The sequence below is a fragment of the Lagopus muta genome, chromosome 4 (genome assembly GCF_023343835.1).
Source record: "Lagopus muta isolate bLagMut1 chromosome 4, bLagMut1 primary, whole genome shotgun sequence".
NCBI lineage: Eukaryota > Metazoa > Chordata > Aves > Galliformes > Phasianidae > Lagopus > Lagopus muta.
Window position 1 is genome coordinate 45,866,698 of NC_064436.1, and position 18,616 is coordinate 45,885,313.

At 40.6% G+C, this 18,616-nt stretch overlaps 1 long non-coding RNA gene across 1 annotated transcript in view; it reads left to right on the plus strand.

The window, feature by feature from the left end:
- The first annotated feature begins 1,451 nt into the window (after window positions 1-1,451).
- LOC125692546 (uncharacterized) overlaps window positions 1,452-18,616 on the plus strand; it is a 60,332-nt gene continuing 43,167 nt past the window's right edge. Inside the window, exons 1-2 of the long non-coding RNA XR_007376742.1 lie at window positions 1,452-1,574; window positions 5,265-5,330. This is a non-coding gene — a long non-coding RNA (uncharacterized LOC125692546). The remainder of the gene's footprint in view (window positions 1,575-5,264; window positions 5,331-18,616) is intronic.

The following is an 18,616-nucleotide window of genomic DNA, read 5'->3' on the forward strand; positions in this document are numbered from 1 at the left end:
GTGAAGTACTTTTGATTGTTTTTACTCTGCAAATGATACGAAACCAAGGACATGGTGAAAGGACTCCATACCAAAATGCGTGCTGCTTCATTCATCACAAGAAGGGATCGTGAATCACACACACAAACTGAGATTTGATTCTTTCTGTCTCTTGGCTGTGATATTATTTTTCTCCATTCATTTTCTGTGTGAAACAGGAAATTACTTGTCTTCTCCCTTAAGAAAACACCTTCATGTAATCTGCTTTGTTAAATGACTCCTAAAGATTAATTCTCCTTGTGAAGGCATATTCACAGTGAAGAGTGCGCACTTACCGCTAGTAAAGTACAAAGGATGTGCAGAATTGTCCACTAAATATTGTAAAATCAAAGGGAGAAATACTCTTCACTTTAAAGAGGGCAATTCCACTGTTACTTGCATATAAGTGGCTGTGGTATCATATGGTTCTGAATGGCTCACTGTGCAGAGAGCTTGCAGTGGTTTTACAATTTCTGGTCAGACTTCCTACAGAAGCGTGCATGCAACTGTGTAAGTGTTCTTTGTACAAGTGATATTTCCAGTGTCAAACTTGCAAAAGAGACATTATTCAGGCAAGATCACTCTCTCCACCTAACCGAGAGACAGAAAGATGAGGAGATGAACATTCATAGCACTTTGCTAAGTGATTCCTTTCATCTTAAGGCATTCTCTTTCTTCTAAGCTCCAGTATTAGCAGTATGCATGGCAACTACAGATACATGACAGTGCGCTGAAAAGATAAAGGGCAGGTAGAAAAAAATTCCTCTGATCTTTTCTTATCCTCCATCTCTAGGGTGCCTTGGATAAGCAAATGGAATAAACAAGACATGCAGATCCACATCCAGAGCAGCTTTCTGGAGGCATGACTATCACCAGGCCCTGCTAGCACTTCCCAAAGAAATCACCACTAGCTCACACTTCCAAATGCAGTATCTTAATATCTTCTGCTATGGTGATACATGTGGGGGTTTTTTTTGTTTGTTTTTTGTTTTTGTTTTGTTTTTAAAGAGGAGACTTCTCCAACCCTTCAGCAACTAACCATAGGGCCTTTCAGAGAAATAGATCAAATGTCACACACACACAAATCCACACCTTTCTCCCACATCATTTGTCCTTCCACTGCCACCAAACCTAAGATGTACTAAGATTTGCTAAGATGTAAAACCCTAAGGTCCTTCCACTCCTAAAGTTTACTTCCTAAATCATGGAATGGCTTACTTTGGACAGAACCTTAAAGACTCTTAGAGATCCCCCCCCAACATGTACAGGGTTAACAACCACTAGATCAATAAATGCTAATTGGGAACTAAACTCAGCTGCTCCTCATTCCTGAGGTAATTGCAGGCATTTCTACAGCTGCTTCAGGGATGGCTGATACTTTAAATGTGTAATGGTAGGGTTTTTCTGTTCTGTGCTTGATTTCTAACCTCAAGTTTATCCCTGTTAGCAAAACTATGGTTGCTCTTCTTACTGACGTTGGCAGGATGAAAATACATCGGTGCTAAGTGCTGCTTCTTTCACAGGAAGAGACTTCATACCTGCAGCAAACATTGAAGGTACAGGTTTTGTTATCGAGTGTGTTGCTAACTTGTAGTTAGACACATATGTTACGTTTGCTAGGAGTTGAAAATGTTTTTATCATTCAACTTGCTTTTGCAAACTTTAGATCATGGTGTAGAGATAGCAAAGAAGAGGTAACTGAACTCCATCTGAATAAAGCAGTAGAAATTGCTGCTTGATCATCAGTATATCTCTTATGATTTAGGTTGCATAAAAGGTGAGTTGGAAAATCTGCATTAGACTGATGCTAAGGAATCAATAACTGACAAAAAAACCTTGGAATCTATAGTGATTTGTGATTGCATGCTATTTGCTTTCTAGTTCACTCTTGCTCTGAATGCTTCTTAAAGTACTTTAAGCTGTTTTCTGTGATGTTTTATTTCACGTCAGGATTTTAGAGTAGAAATTATATCTAGTGGTCTAGGCAACATTTAGTAGCTTTGACCATAACTTCAGTAGCTTTTCTTTCTCTTCTGTGTAACTCACAACAGTCCCTGGTAGCATGGAGTTCTGCTGCTCTGCTACAAACTGCATTTTTGTGCACTGGGAGGCCACGATCCTGGGGACTAAAATCAAGGCTGTAAATGTAGATGGAATGCAATAGGCATATTAGAGCTTCTACATGGTTCTGTACGAGAAATGACTCATCCTTTGCTAATTTAGAATATCTGTTGTAGGTCTCTATACCTTTGCTTAGCAGAAATCTTAGCTGTAGAACTCTTACAGTTGGAAGGGACCTCTAAAGGTCATCTAGTCCACACTCCCCTGCAATGAACAGGGGTATGCATAGCTAAATCAGATAGTCCAGGGCCTGGTCCAGTTTCAACTTGAAAGTCTCCTGGTTTGGGGCACCACATCTCTGGGCAACCTGTTACAGTGCCTCACTATCCGCACTGTAAGAGACTTCTTCCTTATATCCAACTTAAATCTACTTTCTTTGAGCTTGAAACCATTTCACCTTGTTCTATCACAACAAACCTGTCTAAGAGGTCTGTCCCCTTTTTTTCCTGTAGCTTCCCTTTAAATGCTGAAATACCACTATCAGGTCACCTTGGAGTCTCTCCAGGCTGAACAGTCCCAGCAATTTCAGCCTGTCCTGATAGCAGATGTTCCATCTGTATGGGAACTGCTGAGTCACGGCATGAACCTCTGATTGATCACCTGAGGTGAGCAATCAGTCAGCCAGAGGAGCACAGGTGAAGGCAATTCAACAATTCACCTGTGCTGCTCTTAGACCTATTTAAGAGCTGGCTACCAGTGCAAAAGGATCTCTTCTGGAGATCTGCTCTGCTGGAGTTTTGTGAGTGAGCCCAGGATAGGGGTAAGCCTTCTATTTATTCTCTTTTGTTATCATAGTCTGCTTTGCCTAACTCTCTTCTAACTCTCTTGTTTATTTTGTGATTATAACATCCTAATATTCTTTGATTATACACCATCCCTTAGATAATTTTTGTGGCCTCTGGATGTGTTCCAAGAGGCCTTGTTTCTCTGTACTGAGGACTCCACATCTGTATGTAGTACTCCAGGTGAGATCTCACCAGCACAGAGTAGAGGAGCAGGATCACCTTCTACCTGCTGGCCATGGTTCTTTTGATGCAACCCAGGATACATTTGGCTTTCTGAGCTGTGAGGGCACATTGCTGGCTTATGTCCAGTTTGCAATCCACCAGTACCCTCAGGCCTTTTTCAGAAAGGCTACAGTCAACCCTCTCATCCACAAGCTTGTACTGATAGTAGATGTTGCCATGACACAGGTATGTGACCTTGCACTTGGATTTGTTGATGTTCACCTGAGCCCACTGTTTAAGCCTGTCTAGGTCTTTCTGAGCAGCATCTTGTTCTTCTGGTGTGCCACCTGCACCCCCCTTGTTGTCAGAATGGAAAACAAAGGTTGAGTTTAAATAGGAAAAATCTTATTAAGAAATTCCGTTAGTGGAAGAAGGAAAATTTTCTCTGAAGCTTCTTGTCTGTGGGCTTTGTTCTTCCCCCAACAACTGTGAATTCTGTCTGGTAACATCTTCACTCACTGTGTGGGAACTCACTCCTCTTCAATATTTGTGTACTACTTGAAAGGGTAATGGAAAATAAATTCTTCAAGAGAGAAATGGCTGTTTTCTATGAAAGAAAGCTGTAAAAGAAGCTCATTCAATTCTGGATCATTTGAACACAACACTCCTGTCTCTTATGTATTGATCTTAGGGCAAACTGGTAATTTCACTGCGATGTATATGTAGCTCACAATGTAATTTAGCACTCACATTTCTAGTTGATTATACAACTGTGTTTAAAGTTTAAGGTAATAAAATACTTCTTTTTTTTTTTTTAGTTCTCTTATAAGCTTATCCAGTGTTTGTCATTACTGCACAAAGTAGTGATTATATATTAGTTTTACCTATAATCACAGGGTAAAGTACTCCATAGGGATAGCTAGAACACCTACTGTCTATGCAGCTGTGTGAGCTGCACATCTTGAAGGAAAAGGCTTCCCTTCTCCAGACGCATGTCTCTATACACGTTAGGCAAATTCACCACTGGGGAGAAAGGGGAATTAATCTCCAGTATCAAAACATGAGCAGTCATGCTCTCAGGCACAGTGTGCATCTGACCAGTGAGTAATTCTTGAGTAAACTCCTACTTGGGAATATTACAGACAAAAGCCTTTCAAAAAAAGAAAAAAAGTACTAATTCTCCTCTTTTTGAGATAAAGTACTTCCATGTGTGTCGAGAACCGTTTCTAGGTGGACCTCCTTAAGTTATTCCAGTACAACTCACTTCCAACTTATATAATACATTAAAATACCTCATCTGCTAGTCTCTGTCCAAACTGACCCAGCGATGCATACTGAGGACTGCTTTATAAGGAAAACTTGGTTGAGCACAGAGAAACAGATGTTTCCTGCCTAGTAGCATGAAGCGCATTGGTGTGTTGGAAAACCATCTACAGTTAATGGAAGGACATCCAGGATTGCAGTTGCTATGTTAGTTCTCCCCAAGCAGTTTCAGGACTAAAGATTTTGATTGTTAACAGCTTTAGAAAGGAACCAGCATCCATTGTGGATGCGATTGTAAAAGCAGATTGAGAGGGAGAGAGGATGATAGCTGGTTCAGGAAAGGGTAGTGAGTGACTCCAAGATGAGGGCGTTAGTCTCAATTATTGTCAGTCCTGGGGGATGCTGCATGGCCAGTGGTGTAGGGCTGCAGAGAAACACTACAGGCTTCCCTGTCCTGAGGTGCCTTGGGAGTCCTTGAAAACCCGGATTTAGGAGCTCAGTGACCACAGAAACAATATAAATAAAACAGGAGGGGGGAGGGGAACAAAAGGACTATGGTTTTCCAAAATGTGGCACTGCATTGTGTCATGGTTCCGTGTTTCCTTCTGCTTAACATACCCTCCATGTGCATAATGAGGGTTAAGAATACGCGTATTCCACTCGCACAGGGAATGCCTGTTTCTATTTGCCCTCCAGCATCTCAAAATGAAATTCCAGTGTTTCTCAGGAAATACAGAAAAAGTTAATGAGGCAAAGAGGTGTGGAGCTGCGTGTGGCAAGAGGCTTGTGCTGTGGACATATTTTTATGACTATGTCTGTATTTTATTGCATTAATAGCTTCAGAAAGCTGATCCTCTCTATGGTATAGATATTACTGATTTACATGGGGTTTTTTGTTTTGTATTTGTTTTTCAGAGACAAATGTTACTTCAGATAACTTCAGTGACAGAACATGGCAGAAGAGTGGTGGGTTCAGGAAAGGTAAGTCTTGGCTTCATCAGTACTGTATGCAAACACAGTGACTCATGCAGTCTGCAGCTCTTGCTTAGAGGCATCATACAGGTGGATGTTGGCTGGAAATTGGAAAATTAATAGAAAGCTAGTAGGCAGATCAGTACCCTGTAATCACTGCTTGAGCTGATTTCTAATGAGTTTAGAATTTCTGTCAATCTTCTCTTCCCACAAGCCTTCCTGAGAGACACTGTACAAAATGAAACCAAGGAAGGAAAAAATGTACTGAAAGCCTATGAGTGTGTGTGAGGTCTTCTGCGTAGTTTTTGGTGATATGGTGTGTGAAGATATTTGGAAAGTACTAAGAAAAAAAAAGTGTGATATTTGCTTTGGTGGAGGATCTCCTTTGAGAACAAGGAGTAATCTGAGTATTCTGTATGAATTTTGTCAGGAGAAATATTCTTTCACTTTTTATAAAGCATTCAGGCAATTACTGCTTTCATTGATTTGTGGTCACGTTGTTTTAAGAGCTGAGTATTAGGTAGCTGATGAAACTGCATAACACACCTGTATTACACTGAAAATAAGTCTAACTTAATAAGAACAGTGTTGGTTCATTTTTACCTGTGAGTGCTGAAGTGTGTGTGCTTTAGGTTTGCTACACTGCATGAAGAAGAGGTCACTGTTGGGAAGCTGCTTAGCAGGATTGGGAGACTGGGAAACTCAAGTTAGACTCAAGTTATCTGTTTTTTCGATGTTTTGTCTGGGTAAGAAAACTGGAAATGAATTGAACACGAGGGATTCATGAAGAGAGGAGGCTGCTCCTAACATCCTAATGGGGCTGGTGGAGTTTCATGAATTACTGCCAATCATTTCACTTGCTAGAGTTTCTACTGAAGGCTGACAGACGTGAATGTGTTTTTAATGGGCTCTCTGTGAACCTGTGACCCCAAAGCCTCCCAGTTCTGTATGAGGGAGAAGGCTGCCTCTGAGTGAGATGGTCTGTGCACCTCCAGAACTGTGCTCTCTGCAGACTTGTCCTTTCAGCTATCACATATCAGGTGAGAGCAGATGAAGCCTCTTTCAGGTTAAGGGGTAAGTTGAAGTCTGGAGAAGCTAGCAGATGGCTTGATAAGAGAATACAGACCTTTATTTCTAGCCTGGCTTTTCAGTAATGCAATGAACTACTGGATTCAGTAGATAGCAGTTCCTTAATTTCAGATGATAGTTGTAAAATTGAAATGATGCAGATAGACTTAAAAGTGTGTTTTTTTTTTTTTTTTTTTTTTTTTTTATATGGCTCACAAATCCCTAAAGGAAAATAGGGGAAAGAACACTCTGTTAACTTCCATTTCCAAACATTAAGATATTACTGTGATTGCACAACCTCTTCTTTTCAAAACAGTCACAGTGGATCCATCACAGTCTGTTTTCTGCTCCTGGTTTTCTTCAGGTCAGTGACTGAATGGACATCAGCAGCCGGTTTTGGGGGAGGCTTAAAGGTCTCCTGTTTTTGGTTGAAACTTGCTTTCTGCTATTCATATGGGTTCCCATGGCACATAATATTAGCATGGACAATACAGATGCTGCCTCGAAGGGTCAGTGTAAAAAGTCATCCTTTTCCACCCATGGTCAGGATAATTCCTGTGCCCTGTCTGGCTTGGCTCTGCTCTCATTTCCCAGGATGGGGCAGATCTTCTTCAGTAACTTCAGATCTTATTTCTGGCTACCTGTTCCTGAAGTTTCTTAAGCATTTGTCATGTTTGCACATAAGACTGCAGATGGGAATAATTTTTTGAATTCTTAAATTTTCTGATGATTCTTCTACTAACTCATTTGCCTTAGCATAGCGAGCACATACATGGATAGAAGGTAGAGCTCCCTAAGTTATCTGTTCTGGACTGTCTGAATCTCCAGTGCACACTGAGGCTTGCCTGATTCCAGTTCAGCTTGGTGGCGGAGGTCCCACAGTGGGCACTGACAATGGAATGGGTGAGTGATGCTCAGCCCTATGAGGTGGCTGACATCCAGCATCTTGGTACCCCAGCTAGGCACAGGAGTGGTAACCAGCACCACTCAGTCCAACATGCACAGCCAAGGGCAGGGAGCTCCTCCAGCAGCTGTCAAGCACAAGGACAGTAGTGGCAGGAGGAAAGGCTGCCATGCAGAAACTTGTTCCCTGATAGCATTCAAAAGGCCAAAGTTAATATATTGCACAGAGCATGTGAAATCTGTAGAGCCATCAAGGCTCTGGTCACTTAAAATAATATTAGTCCTGCATTATTTAGGAACAGTTTATGCATGCAACCAGGAGTGTTATATTTATGACAGTTATAAGTCTTTCAACAAATTACTGCAATTAAGGGAAAACAACAGCCACTTAATGTAGTATTAAGACTGCAAAATTATTCCAATACTTATCATAATTACAGCGACATGAAGTAATTTCTGTTTGGTTTTGTTTCTTTGTAAATGAGATTTAAGTATTGTATCCCATGAAGATGGCATATCTAACTGTGTGGCTACCAGGTGCATGAATTCTGTTTGTGTGCTAATCCCTTGCTGGCTCTGAGCTCTTTGGCAGCCAGGCATTTCCTGGGGTGCAGAAAATAACAGGCAGCTGTCCCCTCAATTCCAATAAAAAAGGAGATATGGAAGATAGCATCTATCTTCTTTGAGACATGCTTCTTACAGATCTCCCAGCTTACCCAAGTAACTGCTCCTAGAATATTGCTTGTGGAGAACCTGTATGGGCTTCAGGAAGTAAATCTGCAAACTGTTTGCTGCAGAAGAGGCAGTACTTTGTGCTGTAAATACTTTCAAGAAGTATTTGAATGGAAAAATGACTGTACAATTGTTGGAGATGGTCTGTTTATTCCCATACTGCTTTCTCTCCCCCCCCCACTAAATTTTATCTGTGCAATGAGAACAGTCCCTTCTGGATTCTGACTTTCCATCTCTAGCCCAGTTATCTTTTCACCTTGGGAACTGAAAAAGAGGGGTGTATCTAACAATGTCTTGAGTTTTCTGGATATCACCTGGCTTAGTGACTTGCAGGATTCCATTTGTTTGTAATGGAAGTTAATGCCTAGAGTGGTATGGAGCCCCCTGTGCTGGGATGAGTTTCGCCTGTCATTCTGGTTCAAGTTCTCTTCCTCTTGAACCTTCCATGTGAAGTACTGGATTTCCAGAGTTGATTAGAGCAGTTTAAACTTTGTAATCTCTGGATGGATGTTAAGTGTTATGAGAAGACAGTATTTCAAATGGTGAAGCACTCTGCAGTAGATATCACGTAAAGTTGGCTATTTGATATAGCATGGAATCAATCCTTTGATTTATGGATATTAAGTAGCTAATCCTGATTACAAAACTTCTTTACAGATAAATCCATTTATTTAGGAAAAAGCAATCTCTGTATTTCTGCTTTCATCCTCTGATGCAGGTGTTGTAAGCGAAGGAAGAGTGATTTATTTGCAAAATGTTTCTACGTCACAGTCCATTTGATACTTTTGTACCTCTTTAAACTTAACTATATTATTTAGGTCTGAAATGAAGTAGTGAGACATTATGCACTGGGCTGTACTGTGTGACTTTTGCAGACTTAAATCCAAAGCCAGTTTATCTTTCTATCAGCCCTTCTGACACTTGCACTTTTGCCAGCTTTTGCAGCCCTTCTCTGTGCAATGTATAGGGTGGTGTTCATCATTCTGGCCTATTGTGGTGTGATACCTGAAGCCTGAAAAGCTCTCACATTAGTAGTGTTGGCTAATACAGCAGCAAAGTAATTATCTCCTTTGGAGATGAAGACCTGTCTTCAGATGGAATTAGCTTTCTAGGGCAATACCAAATCCATGTTAGGGAAAGATAAGCTAAGAGGAAAAAAAAATTAAACAATGTAGTGTTGCTTCATCAAAAGTTTTAGGACTATTCCTCTTTACTTAATTTCTTCCAATGTTAATTAATTAACACTTTTTTTCCTTTCAAAAAAAACCCCTTGTGAGTATACCTGGGGGCAGGATACAAATCAAAAGAGGGAAGGAGTGGGCTTTGAGCCAGATCTGATAAATGAGTGGAGAAGAGAAGCAGAAAGGACTTGCCAGCTACTGAAGTCCTTGGAGCTGATTTAATCCTGATGTCAGACACTCCTTCAAATGTGGGCAAACAGCCCATAATGTAAACTCTGGGGATGGAACTGAAATTGGTGGTCACTTGCATGTCTTGCGGCATAAAAGCAAACTTGTGGTTAAAGCTTCTGTCAGGGGATTAAGAAGGTCTAAAGTTGAAAGCAATGATCTTCTAGGAAAAAATAACAAGCACGCTCTTAGTAGAAAACTTCTATAGCTGTTCTCTTAAGTACTGGCAGTGTGTGCAATCACCTTATAATGAATGGGTCAGAACCATGGGTGGTGTGGGGCCTCTAGGCTTCAGTGCAGCAATACCAATTTAAGAAGGCACAGTCCATTGCATACCCTCCAGATGTGGTCTAGGGGAAGCTTAAGTTCCTTAATACTACAGCAGCAGTCTGCCTTCTCTGAGAGTATCTGTGTCTGATCAGTGACTGCACACAGATGTAACTTCTGGATAGGGAAGACATATGATAGTAGCTGCCTGGTTCCCAAAGAGGATAGCAAGGGGACGGAGACAACTTGCTGCCTCTGAGACCTAGGGTGCATTGCTTCCTCCCATAGTATGGGCAGCTCCTTGCATTCTGTTCCTGCATGTGGCTCAATGAGGAAATTGAAACTGACATTTATTTAATAGTTTTCCATTTTGTTTTGCAAAGGAGCTGAAGTGCATCTTAGGAAAAAAAGTATGGAGTTGTCTGATCTTTGATTTATGTGTGAAATGGTCTTAGAAATCATAGATACCTCAAACTTGCTTGTAGAAAATCTGTACATCAGTGCAGAATCTGTAGATTCTGTAGAGAATCTGTACATCAGTAGAAAAGTGAAATGAAGGTGCTGGTCCTCGGTTCCCCAGCTGAAATTTCCTGGAGACCTCAAACTGAAGAGCATGATGCATTACTAACACTGCTGAACTGGGAGACAAACAAGGAGCAGATCAGATAGACTTCCCAGGCATAGCAGGGCTGACAGCTATGTTGATGGCAGTTTTGAGACTGAGAAACGTAGAATGAGGTTTTTCTGTTTTTTTTAATTTCTTCAAGCAATTCATGCATAGGTGTTCATCAACGTTTACTTTGCTGAAATGTTTTTCAGTTCCTATCAAATTAGCCAGAAAGGGTGTGTGATTCTATTGATCATATAATACTATCTAGCTCTTATAAAATAGCAAACACATCTTAGCTTGATTGCACAACTTCCAGATGGAATGGAAGATCTGAAAAAACTCTAGTGCACTAAAATACATGGGTGTAATTTCAAAAATCTCTGCCAAGCTTCCACAGAAGCAATTATTTTTCTTTTAACAGTAGACTTTTCTAGGCTATTCCTGTAAAACCTGAACACTGTAATGCTGTGTTCCCCCAGTTTCTTTTTCCCAGATCCAATTCAAATGTTTTTACATCAGCTGAGTCTCACAGAGTCTCCTCAGTAAGAGGAAGCTGAGATAAAATTAGATGACTTCACCTACTGTTTAAAGAAGATCTTTCCACTGCTTATCAGAATATTGCATGAGTGTTGTGAGAAGTCATTGATATTGATACCATAAAATTTCCAATGCCAAAGCATGTTCTCATGGTTGAAATTCAGACAGAACAGACAACAGCCTGGTGCCCTATCCAGCAGTGTGCCACGGCCTTCAGTAGCCAATGGGTTAAGCTTCAGTCCAAGACTGCATCTGCAAAAGCAGTGTCATCTACCATTGCATCATGTTGCTTGGTACTGTGCAGAGGGAAGAATACTTATCTGGGGAAATGGCTGTGTTCAGCAATGCCCATAAAACCTCTGGGGGATGCCTGATTCAGCAGCACCCTACTTAGTTAGCGGGTGCTGAGATCACTGCATCAACAACCCTGAAGTTCTGGTGGGCAACGCTCACTGGTGGCCTCTCTTGAACTGACTTGCCTGCCTGTTCTCTGCTGTTGACTGCATTAGAAAAATAGAAAAATGATAGATGCTTTCCAAATGTTACTTATCCATGTAAGACGTTGTTCTGGTTGCCAAAAAGATGTACTAGGATCGTGAGTAGAGAGATTATATGTGCAAATGTGATGGGAGACCTCTCACGAACTAGTGTTGGTTTTGTGTGTTTTTTTTTTTTTTTTTACTAAGATGCTGTTTGCACTCTGTAAAATGTTAGCATATGCCCTTATTATAAAATAAACTGGGTTATTAGTGTACTATATTGCAGGGATGCTGATAGATAATATGCAGAATTCATTGACTAGACATTGCTGTTTTGTCTCAGTTTTTCATGATCCTCTCTGTGGACTCTCCACCTATGAGAATATTCATAATGCAGCAGAACTACTCAAATGCTCTCTTGATCAAAAATGAAACCTCTATTAATCCCTACTGCATAAGCATTTTGCCTTCTGACAGTAAACAAAGCAATGCTGTTTGTATCCACAAATGCCAGTAAACAAAAACAAAATGCATCAACACGAGCAGGAAGTTGCAGAATGATGCCATGTTTTGATTCTAGACCACTTTAAAAACAAATTAAAAAACTTTCTTGCAGATACTCAGGAGCATGCAGACGTGACCTTTTCTGTCAAACAGATCCAGGGATCCATTATCCCAGGCCTTACGATATCTTCTTGCTAGGTATCAGACTCTGGGAGAAAAGGCATCAACTTTGAAGGCTTTTCAAGGGGTCAGTTCTGCTCTGGTCCACCTAGAGTTTTCTAGGAAGAAACTGTCAAATACTTTCAAATGCTGTCTTGTTACTCTGAATTGCCACTTGCCTGTTGATGTAAGCTAGAAATAACACTTGTGAAGGTGCTGGGGAAGTGTTTCACAGAAGTATTTGCCTGATTTCAGTTTTCCTGTTATTCCTCTCCAATTAGTTGGTTTTAGCATCAAAAGCATCATGAAATCACAAGGCCAAATTTATCTGTCCACGTGACTCCTGAAACAAAGCGCTGTCTGGTTTCTGGCAGTGGGACTTCTAGGCTAGCTGATAGTGGCTTAAAAATGGCAGCAAAAAAAGACGATGCCATGAGAGAAGGATGGGCCTTCTGACTTCTGGTCCTTCAGCCCTGTAACTTTCTGTAAGAGTAAGGTAAAGCAGAATAAAGAAAACTGGGGGTTGAATCTTCACTCAAGATGAGATGCCTCCCTGGGTCACTCAGTTAACTCTACAGATGCAGAACTACATGGGTTATGCCAGTATAAAGTGCTTGGAGGTGTTTTCCCTCCTTTACATTACTGAACTGAGATTTGACAAGCTAGATCTATATAATATCAATTTTGATGCTGGCAAATGTTAAAAATCATTATGGTATGTTTTGTAAAACCCTGCAGTACTTCAAAGCAGACCAGCTGGGGTATTTAATAAAAATAAATAAATAAATAAAATCCCTTCATAGATAAGGCCCATGATCCCTAACTAAAGCTTCTCAGATTTAGTTGTATTCAGTGCGTGCCTGGCAACCCAGTCTTGGGCTCTGGCTAATGCTGGTGGAGCTCTGTGTGGAGAGCTGATATGTCAGTCTTGTATCACTGCTTTTCATCTGAGAACAGGTGGTAAAGAATGCTTGTAAGGCTATGGAGAGCATTAGATTTTCTAAGATGCTTCACAGTAAGGGAGCAGAGGTGCAACCCTTCTACTTGATATTGCTGCTGAAGTTCCCAAGAATTCCTAAGCAGGCGAACTCATGCAAACAGGCCTGGGCACAATGCTGAGGCAGGAGGCTAGTGAACTTCCACCTGAGTGGGAAAAACATCCATTAAGTCTTTACAAGCTGCAAGTAATGTTTGATATGAGTATTCTGCACAGATGTAGTATTACTGTGCCCCTTGATTACCTGAGATGACCAATGAGAACATTGAGGAATACAAAAATAGCGTGTATAGTTCTATATTACATCGCCCCACCAACAGAGTAGAAGCTGTGATCTGGATCTGAACACAGGATCTGTCATGTCTCTGTTACTTTCATCATTCGGTTGGCTGAACTGCCCCTCAATTAACTGTATGCTATATAGAGCATGTGTGCATATGTGTGTCACTGAGGAGAAAGTGGAAAGAATGGATTGCATTTCCACCACAATTAGTTTTGCTAGTAAGTCTGATATAATCCCCTGAAATTCAGGATCTGAGAAACAGTAGAGATTGTATCAACTACAAATAATTTTGCTGCTATAATGAAATCTGGCTATTGGAATAAAGTCTCAAAACAGTATTGAACTATTTATTAAATAATACGTATTCCCCCAGTGATGAATTCATTTTCAGTTATAACAAGGCTTTGTGAAGTATAATGAAAAATACAGTGCCATGCATAGTAAACTAGCCTCTGTTTTCTTTGACAGCACGCCAGTTCCTCAGCTGTAGTACTACTATGCTATTCATCTCCATAAAGAGCTCTTTCAAAAGTATTATTAAACAGCAGGAAGGAATGGTGTATGACAGCTTCATTAGTCACTACAAGCCAAACCTGGCTGCTTTCTGCTGGGGATTATTAGTGCATTCCAAAACATCCCTGGGTTGATGGCATCCAAATTTTTTTTTTCCCTTCAAATGTATGGAATGTAGCCAAATCTCAGTTTGGAAATCCTGCTATCAAGACCTGTCTGGGCTGGGTTAGGCTCTATTTGTGAAGAGAACATGGGCTCCCTCTTTGGTCATAAGAGTCCAGAAGCATTGCAATAGATCATTTGAAACACACTGACACAGGAAATTATTTTGTGGAAGTGCAGAATGTGATCTTCACAAAATGGCAGATGTTCATCCCACATTACTACATCCTCTAGGTACCAGATACAGAACTTTAAGACCTTTCTGCACATTTGTGCTTTGTTCACAAAAGGTGCATCCAGAAGGCAAGATATTCTGATTTAAGGATGCTTATGGTCTCACTGAGATCAGTAAATGTGAGGTTTGGAACTAGCATGGCATTTCAGGCTCTGTGTTGCTCTGAGATCAATTCTATTTTAAGTGAATCTTCCTTAAGAGGAGCATATGTTAAAGGATAATCATGATATGCAGAATTGAGCTCTAGTATAAGTCTGCTGCTTGATTTATTGCTCTTCTGGAATTATCCCAGGCTGTTTATAAAGTGAATAAACTGACTAAAGAAAGTAGAGTGAACAAAATTGGTGGCATTGAATGCTTTAGCTAGCTTTCTTTCCAAGAAAGCACTGTCTAAAAATCAAGTTCCTTGGTACTGAAGTTTCATTGAGCAGCAAAGTCTGAGAAATTGATGGCACTCATATTAAAAATGCTGTGTACGAAGAAGTATTTTACTGTCCATGTGTTTCTAATTTCCTGTATATTTGTAAAAATCTCTTAATACATAGTTATTTACGCTTTTCTACCCACATGGAACAAAATATTTTACAGGTAATACCATTCATAATTAGCAGTGTGCCAACAAATGCCTGGTGCTTGAGTGGTGATGACTTAACGTACACTCGAGCTCAGGCAAACCTCTGGTTTGACTAAGCCAACTCATGGTGATGAGGTGGCAGAGGAGAACGCCTCTATGTGCTTTTGATAACCCTAACTGTTACTATCTCTTGGACCTCCCTGCTACCAGTAACAACTGAGATCCTTCTAAGTGGATGCAGGAGAAAATTCTCTTCCAACCTTCTTTTTTATTTTATGTATTTGCTGTGAGAGTCAATTTTTTGTGACTTCTGGGGGCTCTTTCTTGTCAGTGTTATCACAGTGATAACTTTGAAGTCAATATACGCTGGTCTATAAGGCTCATAGAAGGCTTATGGGTGACAATAGCAGCAAAGCTACAACTAAAAAGCTGTGGGATTAATCTATAGGATTAAGACAAATGAAATGTCCTTGAGTAGGATAGGTTTACAGGTGCCTATTGGGATCCCTTTTCTCTGAGAACAGTGAACAAAACCTGAGGTGACTCTTAGCAATAGGCTATCAACTCTCCATGATGCTGGTCCAAACTAATGGTCCTCCTTTCTGGTAGAGTTTGAGTCTTCGCGTGTGTTATCCAATGAAGAAGATGTGGTTCCTTGCTGACTTTTTTGCAGTTCTTCTTAACTAAGATGGGGTTCCATCTTTGATGAAAGGCAGACAGAGGAAGAGGAGCTGCAATTTCTTAGCTTCCCATCTTCTCTGCAGGGCTTTCTTCTTATCCCTGAAAGGGTACAAAGCAGTTGATGTGGCTTGGGAGGTGAGCCTTGCAGGAGGAGGGGAGAAGGGGGTGAACACATGATAAAAGCTTCTGATCTGCCCTGCAGCTCAAAGATATACGTTCTAGTTCTCTGCAGAAGCCAGCAGCTTTTTTTTTTTTTTTTCCTCACACAGTTTGTTCTGTCAACTGCAAGGTGGTGCAGGTTGAACTTTGACTGTAGTCTACAAGGTACCTTCCCCTACGTATTGGATTTGTTAGTGTCTGTTCTGGCTTCCCTGAGTGCATAAAATCTAACACCTGTTGAAAGATAGCATTTACTGCCAGTGAAAATAATACTCTGCTGTTGAAGAAGATGCTGCCCACTTCTGAATGATTGCCTGTTACCTCCATCTCTCACTGCAGCTTCCAATTCCACATGAGTACTCCAGCAGTGACATCACACTTCATACTCATTTCTGCTCTTCCAACTCTGCAGTTCATTTATTCACTGAACTTCCATTTGTAAATTTGTTTTCTAAGCCTTGCCCATTTGCTCTTGGTGTTGGACCTTAGTGAAAAGCCTCACTATACATAGCTGGGAAGCCAGGAAGGGGAGGAATATTTGATATTTTTGTACTGTTTCCAAAGCTACTGCTTAGAATGAGCCCATCTAAAAAACTGGCTCAAGAGTATCAGGCCCCCTTTCTAACCTCTCTGATAAAGATACCATCTATTGTTGATGTTATTCATCGAACCTCCACAGGCTCAGAAAATCATCTTTTGAAAAATTAGAAAATTTCTTTGGAGGTGAAAGGGAATCCTTAACATGCTTGAAATAAATTAAAGTTCTCCAAAACCCATCATTTTACTAAATGGAGTGTTAATTACACAACCATTACTCTTCAGTGGGAAGAGCTATGCTTATTAGGGAAGGCAGTGTTTCCTGAGATAGTGTGAGTACATAGCAGCTTCCCCAGTAGCTGCTTTTTGCAAGAATAGAAAAGAAAAAATATACATGCATTAAATGTAATCCTAGCCTAGTTGTTTTAGTAGACTCAGTGCCCTCATGTGACAGCTTTTGCAGGTGTGATGGCTAAATTAAGGTTCGCAGCACTCCCTTGGTATGGTGTCCAGGGAAAAATCTAGGTCTGGAAATATGAAGCTAAATAACTGAATAATTTTAAAAGGAGACTGATGGGATTCTGGAGAGCAGTGAAATGCAGCAGGACTGTGCGTACCTGTGAGGAAGAGAAGAACACAGAAGAGCAATAGGTGATTTTAGTGATGTTAGGAAAAAGATTATTTGTTTCCTGGTGTTATAAAGGCAGATAGAGATGTGGCAGGTGCAGGTGTGACAGTGGGCTTCTGCTAAGTATTGTACACATTTCTGCTTCGAAACTGCTTGTCTCAGAGATCAGCAGAATCTGTGTGAACTTTTGAAGGTGCTTCCAGCCTTTGATACTGCACATCTCTCTCCATCACAACATTTATTTTCTATCTGCATCACTTGAGTCTCAAGACAGGTTGGATGGGGACTTGTGCAGCCTGATCTACTGGCCACCTGGCCCACAGCAGGGGGTCAAAACTGGATGAGCTTTTAGGTCCCTTCCAACCTAAGGCATTCTATGATTGTGTGATTTAATAGTAGTGTAAAATTGTGCTTGTGAAGAGAACTGTCTAAATATTTCACTGTTGAGATCTCAATCAGCATAGATGCAATTGTTCTGGACTTGAGTAGGAAGACCATAAATTAGATCTGTTTTAAAAGTTGGCAAGAAACAATACTAGAAGCCCTGGCTGAGGAGAATCTCACTTCATTCCAGATACCTGACAGTAAGACTTCTGAGCTGGACTTATGAAGGAAAAAAGTGCTAATTCAATGAAGGATTTTTATTTCCCTAGTCTCTGAATGTATATAGATCGAGTTTGGACTCGGAATAATTTCTTACGAAGATTTTGCCTGTCTTGGTTTTTGTAACATGTAACACAATACCTGCCACACTGGCCTGTTAACGAGCCTATTAGCTGAAGTACCTTAAATGCATCTATGTTATCGTATTACAAGAGCTGTGAACAATTTTGGAGCAAACTATTTGCTAAAACAAGTAAGTTGTTGCTAAAAGACAGAATGATTTGAAGATCTGCTATCCCTTCATTTGTGTTTTAAGACAGCCAGCACTTACACGGCTGTAAGCATTTCATCCAGGTTGCAGGCTCACTAGCTGTATGTGGTTTGGACTTGCTGCATCACATCTTTCACATCTCCCTCTCATGGCTGAAAAATCTGTTGAGGTGCTGAATTATTTGGGCACGTGGCCAGCCTATGTCCACCATAACCAGCCCTATGTTTGGACTTGTAATGTTACCTGGGCTAACAGAACCCTGTGCAGTCACCTAACAGTTTGATCCCTCTCCAATATCCATATTACACAGATATTTTCTAGTGTGTGGAGCAGTAAGTATACATAATTCTGTATAATATAGTTGATAATTTCTGAACGATTTCCTCTCCATCAGTTGTAAAGCTAACCAAGAATGCAATGACAACTATTTATTTTGAGATGGCTTAAGATGAAGGTGAGGCCAGTGCGGTAGCATTCTGTTAATGGTGTAGAAAATGAAGACTTAAGTATAGTGTATTAAAGTCTTTGCTTCTAGTAAGTTCTGCCAGTGCTTCATATGATCTTTCTAAGTAGAGAATGATGAAGTGTAGGCCCAGTATCTGCATAGAAGAATAAGTTCTTCAAGGCAGAAATGTGTTCTTAAGCCAAAGTGACCTCCCAAATGACAGGGAAGGCTTTCTGTGGGCTATTGTGTAGAAGGATGCCAGCCATCTGCTCTTCAAATGGCAATTGCTTAGTGTGTTTCAGGAGCTGAATGTTGCTCCCATGTGGTTAATTTCTTCCCTGCCAAAAAAAAAAGGGCTTCTTTACAGTTTGATTCTAAACAATGGGAAGAATAATGGGAACTACAAAACCAACTGTTAGAGGACTTCTGTTTCCCTTCCTCAGCTCGGTTCCTAGCTTCAGACATTACACTGCAATAAAAAAAGCATGTCAGAAATGGTGGACTTCAGAAGATGTACCACCTGGCACTTATTTGAAAGT